The sequence below is a fragment of the Populus trichocarpa genome, chromosome 10, assembly GCF_000002775.5.
Source record: "Populus trichocarpa isolate Nisqually-1 chromosome 10, P.trichocarpa_v4.1, whole genome shotgun sequence".
Taxonomy (NCBI): domain Eukaryota; kingdom Viridiplantae; phylum Streptophyta; class Magnoliopsida; order Malpighiales; family Salicaceae; genus Populus; species Populus trichocarpa.
The window spans coordinates 7976192-7983889 of NC_037294.2; the positions used below are offsets into that span (position 1 = coordinate 7976192).

General features: G+C 31.4%; 1 pseudogene; it reads left to right on the forward strand.

Annotated features, from left to right (window-relative positions):
• Nucleotides 1-233: 233 nt before the first annotated feature.
• LOC112328953 (uncharacterized) lies at nt 234-954 on the forward strand (annotated as a pseudogene).
• Nucleotides 955-7698: the final 6744 nt, after the last annotated feature.

Consider the following 7698-nt stretch of genomic DNA (forward strand, 5'->3'; position numbering starts at 1 on the left):
CTATGATAGATAAACTCAAAAAACTAAGTTTGCTAGCTTTTATCAGACCCAGATGTTACCTAAGAGAAATCTCCTCCCCCGAGTTTGAATAGCCTTCTCACCCAGCAAGATCAATCTATCCACCAGGCCACCAAGAAGCTAGACTTTGTAAAACTTTGTCGAACAAAGAGTAAAATTGCTAAGAGAACAGATGGTGATACGGGTTGTTCAGACAGATAGGTTGTGACAAAATCATGAAGCCCATGTCCAACGCTATTGGGTTCTACTACCCAGTATGATCCATCGCTATTAGGTCCTGTTGCTAGGATCCAATAACGTTGAGTCCTACTGCCAGTTAGACCCAATAGCATTTAGGAACACATCTCATATCATTGGAGCATGGAATAGAGAATCACCAAATTGATCGACTTTCTTCCTTGTTTACATGGCTTGTTGGATAACTCAAGGTACTATAACCTCTTCGCTGTAAACAATTTGTAGCTGAAAGCATAGCCTCTTCAATAGGAATGAATTTATCCAACGCAATCCTGATGGAGGTTCTTTGTAAATTCCTTATAGTGTCCTCATATAGCAATAAGTAGCTTATGAGTTCAGCACTGCATCTTGCACAGTTGATGGGTGATAGCTCTGTGATGGATAAACTCAAAAAACTAAGTTTGCTAGCTTTTATCAGACCCAGATGTTACCCAAGAGAAGTCTCCTCCCCCGTGTTTGAATACCCTTCTGACCCAGCAAGTTCAATCTATCCATCAGGCCACCAAGAAGCTAGACTTTGTAAAACTTTGTCGAACAAAGAGTAAAGTTTCTAAGAGAACAGATGATGATGTGGGTAGTTCAGGCAAATGAGTTGTAACAAAATCATGGAGCCCATATCCAATACTATTGGGTCCTGCTGCCCAGCAGGACTCGACGTATTGGGTGCAGCTAGTAGCAGGACCCAACATTAAATTATAAATATCTTTAAAAGAAAAAAATTAAAGTGAAAGAAATTAGTTGTTGCTATATTGGGCACTGTTCTGCTATGCGCTATTAATGAAGCTACTGTAAAAAATATTTTTTGTGAAGATGGTGGTGCAAATACATTTCGTGTTTTTAACCCAACTCAAGGAAAAAAAAATGTTATTGACCCGCTGCAAAGCGCAGACCAATATGCTAGCTATTACATTATTATATAATGGTTTTTTTAAATGTATTTTTAAAAACATATATTGAGATAATATTTTTCTTATTTTTTAAAATTTATTTTTTATATCTTCACATCAAAATACTACAAAAATATCAAAAAATATTAATTTGAAATAAAAATAAAATTTAATTTTTTTAATACCATTTTTGAAACGCAAAAACAAACATGCTTCAATAAGAAAATTCAACCCAACCTGAAATGAAAAAAATTATCATCACCCAGTTTTTGTATAATATAAAAAAAAGTCACATCAATTTATTTCCTCTTTAAATCATGAAAACAAAATTCAATAAGAGAAAAGAAAAAAAAATTAAAAAGAAAAAAAAATAAAATTAAAAATATCTTAAGAAAATTAAAGGATAATTAGTTGTCGGTGTATTGAGCGCTGCTCTGCTATGCGTTATTCATGGTGCTACTATAAAATACTTTATTTGAAGATGGTAATGGTGTAAATACATTCCGTGCTTTTAACCCAACTCAAACATTTTTACATTTAAAAAAAACAATTGTTATTGACCCGCCGTGAAGCACAGGCTCATATGCTAGTTATTATATTATGACGTAATATTTATTTTTTAAAATATTGTTTTTAAAAAATATATTGAGATAATATTTTTTATTTTAAAAAATTAATTTTTTATATCATCACATCAAAATAATACAAAAATATCAAAACATATTAATTTTAATTAAAGAAAAAATATTAATTGATTTTGCTCCTTCTTTTCTCACAAAGTCAACCAATGTATGTCGTAGAATACCTATCCTATCCTCTCTTGTGCGTGGCAAACGCGTTGACTTTAATCTACTTAGAACATCTCAAGTTGGTGGAATATTGACCCTCTTATGAAGCGGAGTGTGGGGAAAGGTTTAGGGTGGTAGAACCCTTCATCCATCTTATAGCAAAGGTGCCACGTCACAATCATCTCTTGCTGTAAGATCTTATGCTTCCTATTTTGCTTTCAATTAAATTAAGGTCAAAACAGTAGTATTTTAAGATAATAGCAGAGCATCAGTGAATATGTTCCATTATGGGCAAGAGGCTTATAATTGAGAAACAACAACTGGATTGAAAAGAATCGAATACTACCATGTAATGTCACAGCTAAGTCTAGTGATCTTTATTCTATCGTGAACTATAAATGGACACTATGAGAACCTAGACTCATTACCCCATTTGAGCATGAATTTGAGAAGAGAGGTCTAACATGAAGATGAAGAGTCTTGTTTGGTAGCCAAGGACGGTTTTGCCTGTTCCCACAATGAGGTGCCTAACTTTAGATGAATATACAAGTTAGTTCCCTCGTCGAGGCTCCCAGGCAATCATCAGCTTGACTAACATGACAGGCAGCTCTTCATGCTAGACCTTTGTTTTCTTCCTAAAGACGTTGTTCCTTGCATGCTTTCCAATGTTCTACAAAACCGCTGTAGCACACAGGATAAGGCTTGGCCCTGGTTTGATCGAGTATAAATTCGAGACAATAGCCTTACATGAAGATAAGAGCTTGTTTGGTAGCCAAGGACGACTTGCCCACCACCATCTTAGTTGGGTCCAATATATTACTGGGCACCTTCCATTTGGTTTTGGGCAAGCACCTTGGCTAGCTGACAAACTCTTATCAATCATGCTAGGCTCTTTTTCTCTTCTCCAATCCTTATAACTTACCGTTCTGCTTGATAATTAACAGGTTACATTGTGTTAACAATCGAGCACTGATCAGTTAAACCGTATGTTCAATTTGTTGTCGACTTTTAACTCATTTTTCATCTTCGAGGCCAGTTTCTGCTTGAAATGTAGTTCTGTTTTTTTCTCAGTTATTGATTAACGTATTGACTGTCATTATTTTGTTCTTGAATCTTTGTAAGGTTATGATGATCCAAGCTTTCACTTGTCTTCTCTCTTTTTCGGTCCGAGAAATATGTCTGGCCCTTAAATTCAATGAATTTTGTTAAAAGTGATCATAGGTTTGAATTTGACATTGACATTAACCCGCTGCGAAGCACGGGCCTATATACTAGTTATTATATTATTACGTAATGATTATTTTTTAAAATATTGTTTTTATAAAATATATTGAGATAATATTTTTTTAGTTTTTTTTAAATTGATTTTTTATATCATCACATCAAAATAATACAAAAACATCAAAACATATATATTAATTTGAATTGAAGAAAAAATATTAATTGATTTTTTTTATAAAATTTAAAATTAAAAGATAAAGGCTTTATTTTGATGAAAAGTATGATTTGCTTAACTTGTAGGGAAACTAATAATTATAATGTGCTTTTATTATTCTCTTCTTATCATCAAAATACTAATAGTTATTTATTTTTAAATTTAATTTTTTATTAAATTTAAATTTTAAAAAGAAAAAATAAGTTTAATTGAAACTTTATTTTTGATATGCATTAAAATTGTTGTAATATAAATACAAATTTCAATACATTTGCAAAAAAAAAAGGAAGAAGAAGAGGCAATTACAAGAAACCCCAGGGAGACATTACGAGAAAACCAGTGGGGAGAGATTACGAAAAATCTAGAGGGCATTACAAGAAACCAAAACAGAAACAAAATAAGGCAGAAAAACCATCCTGTTTTTTACTGTATCACCGCCCCATCTTAATTAATCGGGCAACATTGTGTTCTTAGTTCTTTTCCTTTCTCGGTGCCAAGACAGGAGAACCTTCCCCTTCGCCTCTCATCTTCAACCTCTCACACTATCGTAAAAACTAAAAAAAAGAACACACATAAATGGCTGCTGCTACTCCAGGAGAAGTGAGAAGACGCAGACAATAACAAATACCAGCAGAAATGCGCAAACAAGGATCTTCTCACAACAAGCAGGAAGGACTTTCATTCTGTTAAAAATCAAGAGAAGCAGAGAGCTCTTGCACCAGGCGAAGGAACACGACGCTGCTGTGAGATGCCGGCATGAGTGAAGACGAACAGGGACCTTGCTGCTGCGACAGACGCCCTCTTCCTCTTGCATTCTCCCTTCCCCTTCCCCTCACCTGTAATCTTCATTAGCGCTTCTCAACAGCCCAGTCGTCCTGCACCGGCTACAACATGGGAGTCATCTTCAGCTCTGGCAGCCATCACTGACTTGCAGCCCCTCAACCACCGGGAGCAGGTATTAGCCGTAGCAGCAGCCCAGCAGTGCGACCAACTTCACCCCGGTTGACGCCACCCATCGTCTTCATCCCCGAGCACCAGCCTCGTCTCTGTACCAGGTAAGCTCTTCTCGTTTCTGTGCATGCATAACTTAATTCACTCCGTTACCGTGCATGTGAAATTTAATTCACTGTTCTGGCCAACCGTGTCATTGGGTCTAGCCCGGCCCGTACAGCTGGGTTCTTTTTCTTAAAATTTAAATTTTAAAGGTTTATTTACTCGCTCTAGCGTCAGAAGTACCATACCTTTTAGGTTGTATAATATTATACCATCGTTAGAGTTAAAAATATTCATAAGTAAATATTCATTGACATCAGAGCCAGGAACATTGTAAAAAGATAAAAAAAAAAAGAAAAATAAATTCGTAGTAATTTAAGACAAAACCAATAATGTAGCTTGCCTCAGATAGAACGTTTAAAAGGTGATAACATTTTTCCTTTTACGTAACCAATCTCGTACCATATAATCTCTGTTAACGAGTTAGGGTTTTTAGTAACTATAATACTAGATAACAACTCTTTGAACTAAATATTTTTTTTTAAAGAATAAAATGTTAAATATCTATTTTTTCCATGAAATTTTTTAATTAATCATTGGGATGTCTGATATGACATATTCTATGTCTATATTGGGGTGAAACAGTAGAATAAATCTATATCCATGATAAATACAATATTTTTCTGACATTTTTTAAAATATAGTATAATATGCGAAGCTAAAGAAATCTTAATAAATAAAGAATCTGCAGAAACGTTAAGTTTAATTATCAAAATGAAAAGGATCAGTGCTCCTTACCTCGACGCCTTTAAATATAATTGTGAAGTTGTACTCAGCAGCTTCATCTCCGCTACAGCGAACAAAAGGAGGATCTTTGACAGATGCCGGCCATGTGCTATTCTTTCGTATGATATCAAAGGAATCTCCACGAGGCCTCTACGTTAGAGAAACTTAGTGCGTGTTTGGTATTTCGGTAGTTTTTCTGGTTGTGGTTTGAAAAAAGTTATTTTATAAAAAGTACTTTTAGTTGAGGTTGGTTTGAAAAAATAGGTGTTTGGTTAAAACTGTGGTTGAAATTGAGGTTGAAGAAAAAGTAGTTTAATGTGTTTGGTTAAAAAAATGTTTTTCAAATTGAGGTTATAAAATAATTAAAATATACATATTAAAATTGATGATTTTTAATTTAAATATTGTAGATTTAACCATTACTATTACTTTATGAAATAAATAATACTTTATATAAAATATTTTTTATTATGCCATTAAACCATCTACAATTCCATTACGTACAAAATTCATTCGACAAGAACTACAGTTTCTATAATTTTTTGAGCGTGCAATAAAATTAGATAAAATATTATCATGAATAAAATTAATTTAATATTACAGTGCGAGTGAATTTAATTCGCTCTATACTAGTTTTTCAGGAAAAAAAATATTGTTTACATGAGAATGTAAAACTAGTTTTTTTATAAAAAAAAAATATACAAAAACTATACACACTAAAAAAAAAATAATAATAAAAAATCACCCGAACAGTGCAAGTGAATTTGCACTGTTTGCGTGCACAGTGCAAGTGAATTGCACTGTGCACGCGAATACAAAATTTCAAAAAGCAGCCTGGAGCTGCTTCGCGAATGTCGCGTTTAAAACGTGAATGTGCATGGGTCCCACCGGTCATTTTTAGCGTTTTTGATATTACCAAATGCTTGGCTCCTGCGTTTTGATTGAAACGCAATCTCTACCGCGTAAACAAACGGAGCCTTAGAAAGGGAGCGTGTTTGGCAGTGTGGTTGTGGGTGCTTTTTTACTAATTTTTCATGCCAAAATGCATGTCAATGATTTTTTTTATTTTTTAAAAATTATTTTGACATCAACACATCAAAACGATCCAAAACATACAAATCATATTAAATTTTAGTAAAAAAAATTAAATTTTTTGAGAACGCGGCCGCAGCCGCGTTCCTAAACATTCCCAGAGTATAGTAGTGTCTGTAATCATGGTTAAAATTATATATTTTTAAAAATTATATATTATTTTAATATATTAATATTAAAAATATTTTTTTAAAAAATACTTTAAATTACAATATCTACCCCTAATCATCATTCGCTTTATGCAACCACAATAAGGACAGCTAAAGTAATAGGATAACAACGATATATTTAAATAATAAGATATACTTCTTTCACTGACCTTAGGGTTAGCATATGATTGGTTTTGATACAGATTTGTCAAACTTTTACCACTTTATGGTTAAGATAGTGATTTCGCTACTTTCAACTAGCAATATATTAAAAGTATGTTTGTGGTTGTTTTTTTTAAGTATTTTTTATTTGAAAATATATTAAATTAATATTTTTTTATTTTTAAAAATTATTTTTGACACCAGCATATCAAAATGATCTGAAAATATTAAAAAAATATTAATTTGAAATAAAAAAAATAAAAAAATTTCAATTTTTTTCAAAAACATTTTTAAAATACAAAAACAAATAAGATTATAAGATTCATTTGATATCACAAATAGCTTCACTGCTAATTGATATCGACACATTTCTTATTTAATAAATAAAAAATTTATTAAATTTTAGACCGACAATATTTGGAAAGGCGGTACAAATATTATTTGATAAAAAAATATTTATTATTTATTAAAAATATTTTTTTATGTTTTTACATTAAAATAATATTCTAATATTAAAAATAAATTTTAAAAAATAAAAAAAATATTATTTTAATATATTTATATAAAAATATTTTAAAAAATAATAGGTACTATAATACGGATCATAGCACAAGTCTAATAAATCCCTTCTCCCTCAGCTTAGGCTAGACAAGTCCTGACTCTAGCAGCATTTGCACGCGTCTTCATTTCTTATGATTTAAAGGAAAAAAAAAATCAGGGAAAGGATTAGTCTATTTAGTATTGTGGTAGCTATTGTGGTTCTATTTAAAAAAAGTATTTTATAAAAAGTATTTTTAGTTAAGATTAATTTGATATTTATATATGTTTAGTTAAAACTGTAGTTAAAATTGAGATTGAACAAAAAGTAGTTTAATGTGTTTGGTTAAAAATACTTTTGAAATTGAGGTTATAAAATAATTTTAAAAAATATATATTAATATTGATGATTTTTAATTTAAATATTGTAGATTTAATTATTGCTATATAAAATAAATAATATTTTATATAAAATATTTTTTATTGTTCCATTAAACCATCTACAATTCCATCACGTATGAAATACATTTGACAAGGACTACAATTTTTTTTTGTTTCTTAAACACGCAACAATATCAGGTAAAATATAATCAGGAACAAAATTGGGATTGCGA